The 15,422-nt window shown below is 39.6% G+C and overlaps 1 protein-coding gene across 1 annotated transcript in view; it reads right to left on the reverse strand.

Annotated features, from left to right (window-relative positions):
- vwa2 (von Willebrand factor A domain containing 2) overlaps positions 1-15,135 on the reverse strand; it is a 46,171-nt gene extending 31,036 nt beyond the window's left edge. Inside the window, exon 1 of the mRNA XM_060939928.1 lies at positions 15,048-15,135. The gene's annotated coding sequence lies outside the window, so the exon portion shown is untranslated. The remainder of the gene's footprint in view (positions 1-15,047) is intronic.
- Between the last annotated feature and the right edge of the window lie 287 nt (positions 15,136-15,422).

Below are 15,422 nucleotides of genomic sequence, written 5' to 3' on the forward strand. Positions count from 1 at the left end.
CATGGCCACACTTGCTCTGGGGTGTAATGCTCTGTTCATCGTCATTATCTTTCTGGTTTTCCTGTCCATTACTTGTAGTTCTTCTTGGTTCCAGTCAAGAATTATTCCAGAGTAATATCCTCTGGACATTATTATCATCATCAAAATTTAGAATAAAGTTTATAAATTGCTTTGTAGGCAAAAGAATAAAAAAAAACAAATTAAAGCAGTTGAGGAATACAATAACATGAAGTTAAATCAGAGGGTGGCATGGTGGTGTAGTGGTTAGCGCTGTCGCCTCACAGCAAGAAGGTCTGGGTTCGAGCCCCATGGCCGGTGAGGGCCTTTCTGTGCGGAGTTTGCATGTTCTCCCCGTGTCCGCGTGGGTTTCCTCCGGGTGCTCCGGTTTCCCCCACAGTCCAAAGACATGCAGGTTAGGTTAACTGGTGACTCTAAATTGACCGTAGGTGTGAATGTGAGTGTGAATGGTTGTCTGTGTCTATGTGTCAGCCCTGTGACGACCTGGCGACTTGTCCAGGGTGTACCCCGCCTTTCGCCCGTAGTCAGCTGGGATAGGCTCCAGCTTGCCTGCGACCCTGTAGAACAGGATTAAGCGGCTAGAGATAATGAGATGAGATATATATAAAAAGCTAAGCAGAACAAATAAATCCTTAGTTTATAAATGAGGCCAGATGAGGAAGCTCTCATGTCATCCAGAGTTTGGGGCCATAATAATAATAAAGTGCTTCACCATACATTAGCTACAGTAGGTAGTGTGTATAACCAACAATCTTGTATTTGGGGCTCTTGCTGGGACATCGCTCGCATTCGGCCAGTGCAGCGGTTTGAGAACAGGTAGAATATGAATCCTGCCACAGCATTTTGCACTCTCTGGATACTAGCACTAGAGCCTTTTGCTAATCTAGATGATGGAACACAAACACGTATACATTTCTCACTATTATCAGTTGAGAGAATTTCATAGGCCTTGGATATGTTTGGATAAGTTGATAGAATTCTGTCCTGCAAACGTTACTCCCAGATGACAACAGTTTTTGGCCTTCACAGATAGTGACTCCAGCTCATCGAGCATGTCTTTTCTGATCTCCATTTTCAATATCAAACGTTTCAGTTTTATCATTATTTAAAAGCAAAAAAATATGACTTATCCCAAACTTGATGCCCTTTAAACAGTAAACTAAAGCGCAAACAGGCCTACAGTATTGAGGGTGAGGAGATCGGTGCATGTAAACTGTGTGTCTTCCGTGTCAATGTACTAAAACTGAAGGACTCTGTAACGTAAAGTATGATGCCTGAATGAGTAAGTACCAAGAAAATGAAGGGAGTTGAGAAGGGTCAAGACTACTTATTTCTAGAAGAGGCCTGACATCAGCTGTTTTGAGACTCTGTAGACACATTTTTGTTGCAATTAATAATATTCAGGATGTCATTTGAGAGTAAGCCAGATACTTGTAATTATCTGATGGAAAATGGTGGGTAAAAGGCCACGATGACAACTGGAACATTTCAATTTTCATAGTTAATTATTTAATTATAAAATTGTATGGTTAATTATTATGGTGTCTCATGGTTACTTATTTAGAAGGTGAACATAGTGCTTTCAGCCCCACTGAGAGCTTGGAGTTACTGGGGGTGAAAGTGTGTGTGTGTGTGTGGGGGGGGGTGTTAATCATTATCAAACAAGAGGGGTAAATGTTTGTTGGGTTATGACTGTCAATTAGGCTGGAGAAGTAGACTTTCCTCACAAGCTTAATTTAATTACGAAACAATTTCAGATGATTTTCTTTATAAATGACATAACAGCTTTGTATGCCGGGCAGCACGGTGGTGTAGTGGTTAGCGCTGTCGCCTCACAGCAAGAAGGTCTGGGTTCGAGCCCCGTGGCCGGCGAGGGCCTTTCTGTGCGGAGTTTGCATGTTCTCCCCGTGTCCGCGTGGGTTTCCTCTGGGTGCTCCAGTTTCCCCCACAGTCCAAAGACATGCAGGTTAGGTTAACTGGTGACTCTAAATTGACTGTAGGTGTGAATGCGAGTGTGAATGGTTGTCTGTGTCTATGTGTCAGCCCTGTGATGACCTGGCGACTTGTCCAGGGTGTACCCCGCCTCTCGCCCGTAGTCAGCTGGGATAGGCTCCAGCTTGCCTGCGACCCTGTAGAACAGGATAAAGTGGCTAGAGATAATGAGATGAGATGAGCTTTGTATGCCTTCATTTCTGTTCTGAATTTCTCCACTGGGCTTTAAAATTTCTGGAGCAACAGTGTTCATGTGTTCATTGAGGCTTGATGCAAACTAGAGTCAAAAGAGAATATGAGATCTGAGGATGCTGAAATGGAATCAGTATTTATTAAAAAAAAAGGACTTGGTGGTAATTGTCTGATAGTAATTGTACACACATCAGTGAAGACAAAATATTGATAGTGAAATCCCAACAGCTAAGATGTTTGGCACCTTCATGTCTAAACCATGCAATAATTATACCTCAGTGGTAAACCATTACTATTAGAGCTGGGACTTCAGCTCAGCCAAAACCTAGCCAGACACACCAAAAAAGCAAGACAGCAAAATATTTTGCAAGGGAATAGCGGCAGGCTGCCAGGTCGCTCCATTGCGTGTAGTTGTCAATGTTGATTTTAAAAGTAATTAAGTAAATTGCATTGGGAAATGAATACTTAAGTATGAGTGAAAAATGCTGTCGCGACATGTGTGGAAGAAGAGTCTGGAAACAGAAATCTTAGATTCTCGGTCGTTAGCCTGTGCCACTTGTTCTCGATAGCACTGGCTTGACTGCTTTATTAGCGTTTGCTAACACTACTGATGAATACTACACCGGCTGGAAGGTTACTTCGTTGCCACGCTGACAGCACTGATTCACGGTTAAGCTTGCATTGGCCTTCAGGAAGGCCTAGGATGATAAATTTTTGGTCCCTCCCACTATAAATCAAAATCTGATTGGTTAATTCATGTCACTCCCAACATAAACATACACTGCCATGGCCTTCTGTCCTGGCAATGAAGTCCTAACCAATGAGTGAGCTAGCACTAAATCCTTCGCAGCCTAGAGACAAACAAAAAAAAATCTCATTGGACAACTCTATTTTAATGTTTTCAGGACAGTAACCCTTTCGTTTATGAAGCAAATTTGATTAAAAAAATGAGGCCAAATTAGAAGCGAATAATTAAAATGAAATTATGAAAGAAATTAAAGGATGAAAGAAATGAAATATAACATTTGAAGTGCTGATATGTTTGGGCCTTCTCTAAAGGCCTAGAAGGCCCTGACGGTTCCCCTCTGGTGTATCTAAGGTTAGATGACCTCGTTTGTAGAGCCACTGAATATGCTGTGTAAGGTCAAATGAGCAAAGTAGCCTAATAAAACCATTAGTAGTAATCTTCAATGTGTAATATGTAAGAAAATATGTGAAAATCCTAGTCATTCATCTTCACTAATGGCTTTATCCTGGACAGGGTCATGATGGATTCTTCAAGAACACATGGATGTTGTCTAGGAGGGTGATATATAACCAATATCACAACAGACTGTCTGCCCTTAGCACACATTACAAAATACTCAAATGTGTAGATTTCCCCAAGAAACCTGTGATGCATCTGCCTTCTTATTAACTATAGGAAATTTTCTGTTAACTGTCTCTCTATAAAGGATCTATTAGTTAATGACTTGGCATTAGAGTGGTGCTTGAAAGTTTGTGAACCCTTTAGAATTTTCTATATTTCTACATAAATATGACCTAAAACAACAGATTTTCACACAAGTTCTAAAAGTAGATAAAGAGAACCCAGTTAAACAAAATGAGACAAAAATATTATACGTGGTCATTTATTTATTGAGGAAAATGATCCAATATTACATATCTGTGAGTGGCAAAAGTATGTGAACTTTTGCTTTCAGTATCTGGTGTGACCCCCTTGTGTAGCAATAACTGCAACTAAACGTTTTCCTTTCTCCAAACATAATGCTTCTCATTTAAACCAAAAAGTTCTATTTTGGTCTCATCCGTCCACAAAACATTTTTCAGCCTTCTGGCTTGTCCACGTGATCTTTAGCAAACTGCAGACGAGCAGCAATGTTCTTTTTGGGGAGCAGTGACTTTCTCCTTGCAACCCTGTCATGCACACCATTGTTGTTCAGTGTTCTCCTGATGGTGGACCCAGGAACATTAACATTAGCCAATGTGAGAGGCCTTCAGTTGCTTAAGTTACCTTGGGGTCCTTTGTGACCTTGCTGACTATTACACGCCTTGCTTTTGGAGTGATCTTTGTTGGTCGACCACTCCAGGGGAGGGTTAGTCTGGTTAACACCAGACCATATCACAAGTGAAATATGGTCTGGAATCCGCCTATTGAATTTCTCGTAGGGGAGGTGTGGTTTACGATTGTCAACGGCCGTTTATTGGACGTTGCGAATGTCTATCATTTGGCGTATACGTAGCCCATGGCCAATCATGGCAGTTGTACCCGGTGACGTAGTTAGAGCGACGAAGAAGACGAAGAGGCGAAGAAGAGAAGGAAAGAGAAAGAGAAGGCAAAACAAAAATAGGAAAACAATGGCACCGAACGATTACTGCCGTTTGTGCAAGACAAATATGAGAGAAGCTGGTTTGGTTAGTTTGGTTCGTATCGCTCGCCGCCATGTTAAATGTGATCCGTAAACAGTCCCAAATAAACTACAAGCTTCCGTTTGTCGAGTAGTACGCGTCACCGTCTTTCCACCCCTCCCCACTCTCTGATTGGCTCCCTAACTCAGGCGAGCCTTTAGACCATAGTTTCCATGCTGTCTTTTCAGATCGGAACGATTGTGCAAAGCAGCATGGGATTTCCCAGGCTAGGGGAGGGTAACAATGGTCTTGAATTTCCTCCATTTGTACACAATCTGACTGTGGAGTGGTGGAGTCCAAACTCTTTAGAGATGGTTTTGTAACCTTTTCCAGCCTGTTGAGCATCAACAACGCTTTTTCTGAGGCCCTCAGAAATCTCCTTTGTTTGTGCCATGATGCACTTCCACAAACATGTGTTGTGAAGATCAGACTTTGATAGATCCCTGTTCTTTAAATAAAACAGGGTGCCCACTCACACCTGATTATCATCCCATTGATTGAAAACACCTGACTAATTTCACCTTCAAATTAACTGCTAATCCTAGAGGTTCACGTACTTTTGCCACTCACAGATCTGTAATATTGGATCATTTTCTTCAATAAATAAGTGACCAAGTATAATATTTTTATCTCATTTGTTTAACTGGGTTCTCTTTATCTACTTTTAGGACTTGTGTAAAAATCTGATGTTTCAGGTCATATTTATGCAGAAATATAGAAAATCCTAAAGGGTTCACAAACTTAAGCACCACTATGTACAGTAGCTCGTAGCACAATAAGTTGTTTTTGTTCATAATGTTTCACATTATATGTTTCAGTTCAACTAAATTAGAACTGTTAGACATTTTTCCAGTCTTTAATAGCCATGCCACCTGCTACTAAAGATCTAAAGAGGAGGGAAAATACACAATAAATAGCTCTCACAACAAGAAGCATGTTATCAACCTATCTACATTTAGCCTATATGGAGTCAAAGCACACTGCAGTGTTCTACAGGTCTGTTTTAAAGATGGCAATCATAAAACTATGTAGTCTGCTTTTGATGCATTTCTTAGCTCTCAGAACTACATACTGATAAAAAGAGGACATAGGAAGTGCAAAAAAGTTGTGTTATGTCTGAGTTCTGGTATTGCACTGGCTACATTCCAAGTAGTTGAAAACCAACTCTTATCTATCCATTCATTATCTATACTGCTTATCCATCAGAGTTGGAGGGAAAGCTGGAGCCAATCCCAGGTGACTGTGAGAGAGGCGAGGTACACCCTGGGCAGGTCACCAAGCCAGCTCAGGGCTCACCTGGAAGAGCCCTACACAAGATCTGTGAGAACATTCAAACTCCAGACAGTAAGGCTCCAATCAGCCACAAAGTTCGAACCTACAGGGCGACAGTGATAACCACCGCACCAGCACCTATCAAGTGTTGAATAATTAAGTAATATTGGCTGGCGTTCAGTGGTATATCAGACATATTCCATTCAGCTAGCATGATATTGAACGAGTCGAAGACAAGCACAATATCATGCTAGCTGAATGGAATATATCTGATATAACATGAAAAAAGCCAGCCAATATTATTATACATACACATTCTTTTCAGGTGTTCAACGGGTCTGTCTTTCAAACTTCTCTCAAAATCTTCCATATTTAATGAAGCAAACCTGGCAGCCATGTTTGTTTACAAATTGTTACAGTTGCTCACTAGTATGGAAGTTTTCGGTCTCCAACGTGTGACGTCATGTTGTCTTGACAACCATGCGATATCAAACCATATTCAATGCTCATTCTCCATTGGGCAGAGTGACGAATACATGTAGGATAAGTGATATGCTAACAATATTGCACGCTATCAAACCAAATGAATGAAACCTGCTAGAAGGGAATAGAATACATATGTTATTTACCAGCTGGGAGGTCTGTATCGTGAAATACCGTGACCGAGGTCTTGAAAAGTACTGACCGAGGCCCTCTGGGCTGAGGTCACGGTATTTCACCATACGGACCGACCTTAAGCTGGTAAATAATATATTTATTTTTTTCTTTACCAAATTCTAACAGAAAACGAGAACGCCCGAAAGGGAAAACCGAGCCGAGGCGAGCCGCCATTTTGAATCCTCATTCATGGCTGTAATGCAAATTGCTTCCTCCTTGGAATACAAGTGCACTTCCATGGCAGGAAAAAAACAACAACTACATTTTGCCGCCTATGTAGTCCTCTATTTATACAAATAGGAGTCATTCAGGATTCAGCCATGTTTTTGCTCGGCGTTAGCAACAGTTAGAGGTTTTTAGCTTTCTCCTGAAATGTTTTCTTTTATTTCTTCTTCCTCAGGGTAGTAAAACTCGCTTTCGCTGTGAACACAGTCGTTATCGCTATCCATGATGTAAAATGAATGATATTCTCCTGAGAAATGCTGGCAAAAATTTATAAGATTTTTGATAAATCTTAAAAATAAATCTTATTAAAAAAACGTTGACAAAAAAAATGCTACTATGTTCGTTGTTGTGAATGAGCGAGTCGCCAGAGGTCCATACCGTAGGATATGGACCCGCTCACCAGCCAATCAGAGCGCAGGATTTGGACCGCGAAAAAAATAAGTTTTTATTCCATCAAAAAAAAAAAAAGTCCTGTATGCATAAAATTGGTTATTTTGATTCAAGCAAGAGATACTCTGTGCCAAACTGTTTCACTTGTACTTAAATCACAGTTTGAAATACAAATAGAATTGCTGCTATACTACCAAACAGTCTACAGCCCATGTTCTGGGTATTTATTGTCCTGCACTCATCTCGCATGTTGTCCATTTGCACTTTATGTAATCTTTTTGCAACATGCAGTCATATTGTGTGTGTTGTACCATGGTCTTGGAGAAACGACATTTAGTTCCAAACTATGTAGAGGAAGGACAATAAAATTGTAGCTGACCTGATTTGGCCTGAGAATTCTGTAAATAAGAAAAGGTTATAAACAGCAGAAACAATATCCACAAAACAAAAATCACTATAGTGAAAAGTCAGGAGATACTGGAGATCTCTCTGTGAAAGATTTGAGGAATCCAGGTTTTAGTTGCAGAAAGGAATCTGGATTCTTTTGGTTGATAAGCAAAGACATACAGTATTTCCTTCCTATTAATGGATGGCTGGAAGCAGGCAGCATTGTGACTGCAAGTCATCCCGATTGTGGGCTGTATGACTGATGGGCATCTTCTAAGCACAAGACCACCTCTGTGAAAGTCTGGTGAAACCATGTCATGATAGCCATCACATTCACATTGTGACTAGTGGGGCTCATGACAGTGCAAGAATGAGAGACAAAGATATGTTTGTGTTTCTCTAGATAGGGAGCCATTTTCCACGAATTTCTTACATTCCTATCTAAAGCTAGGCTTTTCCCTTAAATGCATGTTTCATGTACCTTCCTTTACTAACCACCATATATCATATCAGTGGTATTTAAGAGAATTACTAATCCTCTACGGACAACCGAGACAAGATGAGTCAGAATGGCCATAAAACACCCCAATTACCTCACAGATCAGATTTAGAGAAGTGTATAAATGACGTATTTGTGTGTAAGACATTATAATGTTCAATATAATTTCATGGATATGAACAAAGTGGGTGTCTAGTTCCTAGTCCATCTCTGTAAGTCACTTTAGACTGATCAGTAAAAGTTATTGAAAAATTTGTTCAGTATTTGGAATATTTTATCCAACTAAACGTACTCTTCACAATTAAGCCATGTAGTAGATTATTGTTGTAGGAGGATTTCGCAGCAATCGCCATCATCCATCTTCAGTAACCACTTTATCCTGGTCAAGGTCACAATCCGTCAGGAGATCCCAGGAACACCGGGCACAAAGCAGGCAAATTCACCCAGATGGAGCACCAGTTTATCACAGGGCACTCCGAGTGCAAGAATGTGTGCGTACACATTCACACAGAGGGGCAATTCTTTTTATATCTTAGACAATCCATCCACTGGCTTTGGACTTCTGCTATTGGACTGTCAGAAAAAAGTAGAGAACTTGGCAGTGGGGCAGTGAAAACATACACCAAGTCACCCGAAATTAGGACTGAACTGGGGACCCCAGAGCTGTGAGGCATCCCTGTGGTGCCATTAAAATATTCATAATACTAACACCACTACTACTACTAATAATAATAATAATAATAATGGCCGAAAATGAACTCAGTTCACTTTTAGAGAAAATAACCAAGACAGAAAGTACTTGGAAGCTCCTTTGACCCAGTAATCACAAGCCTGAGTATTAGGAACAAATCCTCACTCATTCCTTTTAAATCACATCTCTTTGAAATGTCAACTAAAATTATGAAAAAGGAACGTGAAAGCTCTTTGCAAAAGTAATCCACAGAGTTAAATGAGACAGGAGGTAGAGAGAAGAGTGATGACCCTGATGCAATTAGTTACTTACAGTACTGTGCAAAAAGTTTTAGGCACCCTTTAAGTACAAACTTTGTTATAGGTTTGTTTGTTTTTTTTTTAATTTCATGAGTCCTACATTATCAAGTCAGTACAAAAACATTCCAGATTTCCAAACATTAGTTCTCCAGCACAAAATTAAACGTTACAGAAAAATGTTTTTACACCAGCAAAGAAAGCAGCACACAATAAGATGCAGAGATTGTTTTTGTCTGAAAAGTATGAAGGCTGCTGGGTTTTGCTGCAAAAATAAGAAGCAAGTGTGATGGTCTGATCTGCACGATGCTCAATAAAACTTGGCAGCTCATTTTCTTATAAACTGCACAAATTGTGCCCGAGACTCCAAATACTGACTTTGTTTCATTTATTACTGTTTACTACTCTATAGTACTAACTCCATTTCCAGAAAAGTTGGGATATTTTTTCAAAATGCAATAAAAAAAGTCTGATTTGTTAATTCACGTGAACCTTTATTTAACCGAAAAAAAAGCAGAAATAAAAATATTTAATAGTTTTACTGACCAAATTAATTGTATTTTGTAAATAAAAATGAAGTTAGAATCTGATGACTGCAACGCACTGGGAAAAAAAAAAAAGTTGGGCCAGAGGCAAAATAAGACTGAAAAGTTTATAGGATATTCAAGTAACACTATTCTGGAAGATTCCACAATAAGCAGGTTACTTGGTAACAGGTGAAGAGCTCATGACTGGGTATAAAAGGAGCATGCACCAAAGGCTCAGTCTTTACAAACAAGGATGGGTCATGACTCACCCCTTTGTGGCAAAATTCGTGAGAATTGATAGTGAATTCAAAAAGAAAATTTTTCAATGCAGGATTGCAGAGAATTTGTGTCTTTCAAAATCTACCAGTATGTAATATTGTGAAAAGATTCAAGGAATTCTGAGACTCCTCAGTGCGTAAAGGGCAAGATCAGAAACCACTTTGGAAGGCAAGTAACCTTCGAGCCCTCAGGCAACACTACCTGAGAAACTGCCATGCTAATGTGACAAATATAGCCACAGGGGCTCAGGAGTACTTCAGAAAACCATTGTCACTTAACATAGTCCACGGCTGCATCCCGAAATGCAACCTGAAATTGTATTACCCAAGGAGGAAGCCATTCATTAATTTTATACAGAAACATCACTGGGATCAAACTCATCTCAGATGGCCCGAAACACAGCGGAAACGTGTCCTACGGTCATAGGCAGGGCTCAAAATTCGCGGTGGTCCTGTCGCCCGAGGCGACTTAATCATTTGGCGGGTAATTCCAAAATAAAAAATATATATGACGCAAAGATTCAGACACACCGTAAACTAAAGCCGCCACATATTAAGCGTGTGTCGTGTCTGTGTTAATCGATGTGTTTATCGGCAGGACGGAAACTACCGAAGAATTCCAAATCATATTGTGTACGAGTCAGGCTGTCAGTTTTTTCACTACTGTGCATGCATATAACGCATCTCGTTGAATATCGCTGTCTCGGGCTGAGTCGTGACGCTGACGCTTAATATGTGGCGGCTTTAGTTGACGGTGTGTCTGAATCTTCGCTTCATATATTTTTTATTTTGGAATTACCCGCCAAATGACAAATTAACACACACACACACCTCATCGTTCATTAACGCACTGAACTCAGGGACCGCACATCTCACTTTACCTCGCTCATTTGCACTATTCTGCACTACCTCATCTTAACAGCTGCTAGTTTGTTTATACTGCTTATTTCATGTTTACCTGCTATACCTCAAGTGCCCTTGACTGTTTGGTTATTTGAACCAATTTATTTGTGTGTGTATATATTATATGAGTGTTTAGTCTATGTCTAGTTCATATCTAGAGTGTTTATACTGTTTATATTGTTTGAGTGTTTAGTCTTTGTCTAGTTCATATCTGGAGTGTTTATACTGTTTATATTGTTTGAGTGTTTAGTCTGTGTGTAGTTCTTATCTAGTGTTTACACTGTTTATATTGTCTGAGTGTTTAGTCTATGTCTTGTTCTTATCTAGTGTTTATACTGTTTATTTATACTGTTTATATTGTCTGAGTGTTTAGTCTGTCTAGTTCCTATCTAGAGTGTTTATACTGTTTATATTGTTTGTTTTTTTTCAATTATTCTATTTTTATTTATTGCATTGCCTGTTTGCACCGTGGGTCAGAGAGGACTGATATTTCATCTGTGCTGTATGTCGAGCATGTATAGCATATTTGACAAAGTTGGCAGCCATTTGCCGGCATTTTAAAAATCACTGCTGTCCCGTCGCTATTCTCATTGCCACTACTGCAGGTATTGTTTAAGATCTCTTTCATATTGTCATTAATCACCATTTGCCATAGATTAATTACGCAGGGCCAAACTTCGTGTTTAGAGTGCAGGGAAAGGCCTACCGGCACTTCTAGATGGCTATTGTTTGTGCATCTGACTCATTCAAAATATTCACTTGAAACATAGTCACTCATTCTCATTCTTCATCTGTATAATCTTTGTCTAGTCTCAAAAAGTAAAATAATTCACACTGGCTGTTAAAAACTTCATTTATTGGTTAAAACTTTTGTTATTACAACTCTGGTAGCAATTCACTCACCGGCATTCAAAACGCTCTTCCGGGTCTTGTTTGGGGAAACAGGTGGACTGTTCCCCTGAGGGGGAAATAGAGGGGTTTCCCGGGTTCTTTGTGGGGCAGCCCATTGTGATGGGCGTGTTTTAGGGGTAATGACTTAAAAGCCATTTGGAGGGTTCAATAAGGTATTTTTGTGCATGTCAGTTATTGTATGCATTTTTGTGTTATGCTTTCTTATTTGATTTATTATTTGGTAATTATGTTTAGTTAATTGATTATTTTTGACAGCGGGGCTATCCAGTGGGTGGGGCTACAGTTAGCAATGCTCTATATTAGGCCCAAGAGCCTCAGTAGGCGAGGGTTGGTGGTGAAGTGAACGTGTCTTGTTGATTGAAGTTACTCTTGATAGTAGTTCAGGGTCTGAGGACTTAGCCTGGCTATTTATGCTTGTTTATTTTCATTTTGTACAGTTTTTATTTTTTCATGCATGCTTGTCATTGTAAGTATTTGCACATTTGTTTAAAAAAAGAAAAAAAAGAAGCCTTTTCATTGAAACTATTTGGTCTCCTCTGTCTTCTCTGCTGCTGGGGCTATCCTGCCACAATCGCGGTAATCACGTTATCAAATTCAATAGATGTGGCCACATTATCTCCCATCTAAACACACGTTTTTGTTGTTTACATCTACATCTGCCAAAGCTACGTTGCGATGTGGAATTTTCTGCAAGGTGTACAGAAACCGCCAGAGACGGGGACAAAGCGACCTCGGTCTGAAGAGGAGGAAAAAGCCGCCAATAAAGCGTACGAGAAGGAGAAAACGACAAAGGACTTATAAGCAAACGTGGGAGCAGGGTAGGCCTTGGCTGCGATACGATTTTTATGGAATAATTGATTTTTTTCAAGTTGATTCCTAGTCAATATGAAGCTCCTAATGCTTTCTCTCTCATAAATGGTTAAATACAGAAAGCATGTTGGACATATTTTGGGTGCTATAGTCATGATAGTAAGTATATTTGTTTTCAATACTCATACACCAAGTTGCCAAGTTTTCCAGTATAATATTATTATTATTTGTTGATATTATATTATGGTGCTCTGTGTTGTTCTCATTTATGTATTTAACAACAGTATCAAAATACTCGGGTCTTGAAATAAATGCACATTAGTCATGAACAATGGTAACTACTCTCTTGTGTGTTATTTTTGACTAGTTGATTTTCTGTTTGGCTAGTTACTTTGGAAGGTAACTAGTCCGGCTGGCTGGTGAAAAAAAATGTATGCATTTCTAGGCCTGGTCATAAGAGTCCACACTTCAGCTTGTGTTTGAGAAAACTGGCTGTCGAGTTCTCCATGCCAAAGGTGAACATGACCATCCAGTTTATCAAAGAAAGGTGCAAAAGCCAGCATCTGTGATGGTATGGGGGTACATCAGTACCCTCTACATGGGCAAATTACATATCTGTAGGTACTATTGATATATTGGTGTGTATATATTGGGATTTTAGAGACATACTCAAGGCGATGTCTCCTCCTGGGAAGTCCATGCTCATTCTGCACAGGCTACAACAGCATAAATTTGTAGACAGAGTGCAGGTGCTTGACTGGCCTGCTGCCAGTCCAGTGGTGGGTTTCCCAAAAGGCTCTTAATGCTAAGCAAAGCTTAAGTACATGTGTGTTCCTTGCGCTGCTCGCGCTACCATTTAACGATGATCTTTGTGCTACGATGCTTTTGGGAAACTCAGCACAGATCTGTCTCCTACTGAGAATGTATGGTGCATCATGAGGAGACTCAGACAACGGCGCCCACGGACTGTTGAGCAGCTTAAGTCTTGTATCAAGCAAGAATGGACAAAAAATAAATAAAAAAAAAAAATCCAATTGCAAAACTGCAACAATTAGTATCCTCACTTCCAATATGATTTTTTTTTTTTTTTAAAGTTGGGACAGAGGCATTATTACCATTGTGTTACTTCACCTTTCCTTTTAAGAACACTTAAAAAAAATGTGTTATTAAAAAGAAAGGTGAAGTAATACAAATGATAATAATGCCTCTGTCCCAACTTGTGTGTTGTAGACATAATTCTTACTTAGAAAATACAATTAAAGTGAGGTGGCCTTTTCAATTTCATAAAATCTGTGAAATTTAGTTCCCTCTGAAACTTGGTCATTGTGATATGTTTATTTCTGTAATATCTCACAAAATAACAGGCCATTCTGAGGCTGGGAAGTTATTTAATTTGAAAGGATTCCCTAGCAAATAATGTGCATGAAAAGCGCTTGCTTCGCGTAGTCAAGCAGACAGAGGAAGTCCGTGTGCGCATGCGCAGGTTTACCGTACCTTGACTGTGCACTGACCGTTACATCATCTAGTCACTAAACAAACAGCTGATTAAACTGAGGCACTCGCTGACCGACGATATTTATTAGTTTGGGCCTGCATTTCCTTTTCTTCTCGCTTTGTTACTGTAGTCCGTCTTTCATGTTTCATTCACACACTTGCGCCCTCCATTTTTCTCTTCTGTTTCAAATTTGTATCCCACAATAGGAACAGGGAAAGCCCATCACATGATGCATGACGTAGTATCTTGAATTGGGTCATGGTGAAGTGGAAAAAAAAAAAAAAAAAAAAAAATGGCGGCAAATTTAGGGCCACATGGCCCTAAATTTATTCATTGTTCTATTTAAATAAATGAATTAATAATAAAGGAAATCTGCGATTCGAATTCAGTAGCTTTCGGTCCACTAAGCAAAAATAAATTGGGTGATTCTTTTTAATGACGTACACTTAAAATCTGAAAGGCAGTCTACCTTTAAGTTGGTCAGTAAAACTACTGAAAATCTTTTTTGTACCTGTGAATAAAATTAAAGATTTGAATTAACAAGTCAGATGTTTTTATAGCATTTTGGAAGATATTCCAACTTTTGTGAAAATTAGGTTTATTAATGTAGAAACATTTAAATAAAACATCATTTTCAATGCATTCTTTGCAGGTGCCCAAGACTTTTGCACAACATTGTATATAGCAGTGCTGTTAAGTGATGTGAAGCAGAGCTGTGTGAAGGACGGTGCACAATGACATTAAAACTTAATTCATCTGTAAACTCTGGCTTCAGTTGACAGGATATGAATCAAATAACCTTCACTTCAGGAAGTACAAAAGTTTAGCGTTCAGTACTAAATCACCAGGCTTCAGTTGATCTTTACACATACAGTACAGTAGAGTCTGTGTTCCAATAATAAGGTTACTCAGTCACCTTGTAATCATGTAACTCAGGTATATTATTCGGTTTAAAAAAAAAAAATTATAAAAAATGGTTTGAGTTTAATTCATGCATAACCTTGCTACATCTCAAACAGCTTGCAGTGCAATCTCAGTCTACCTTCAAAAGTTTGGGATTAGCACCAGAAAGAGAGAGAGCGAGCTCCTCTTACCTGCTCTGATCACTTCGCTTCCCAGGCTGGTCTCGGCTGCTTGCGAGACTGTGTGTCTGCGTTCTAAGCTCATCCCACTGAGGACCAGCGCGCGCGCACACAAACACACAGGAGCGTGGGAGTCGACACTAAGACGCCCAGTCAACACTAACAGTTCTGCCGTAGATACAACACCCTCATTGGCTTATATTGCTCCTAGTGCACATGCAGTCTGCCCTGGTCAACCCTCGATGTGATTTACTGGTCTTTTCCACAGCAATCTTTGAGACACATGGATCATTTCTAACTACTGAACTTGCTCTAGAGTTCCTTCACAAACAAAAACTTGTTAAAAGAGATCTGACAGGTTGCATCTGTGCAGATATAACAAGAGCC

Source organism: Neoarius graeffei, chromosome 14, assembly GCF_027579695.1.
Source record: "Neoarius graeffei isolate fNeoGra1 chromosome 14, fNeoGra1.pri, whole genome shotgun sequence".
In the NCBI taxonomy this organism is placed as follows: domain Eukaryota; kingdom Metazoa; phylum Chordata; class Actinopteri; order Siluriformes; family Ariidae; genus Neoarius; species Neoarius graeffei.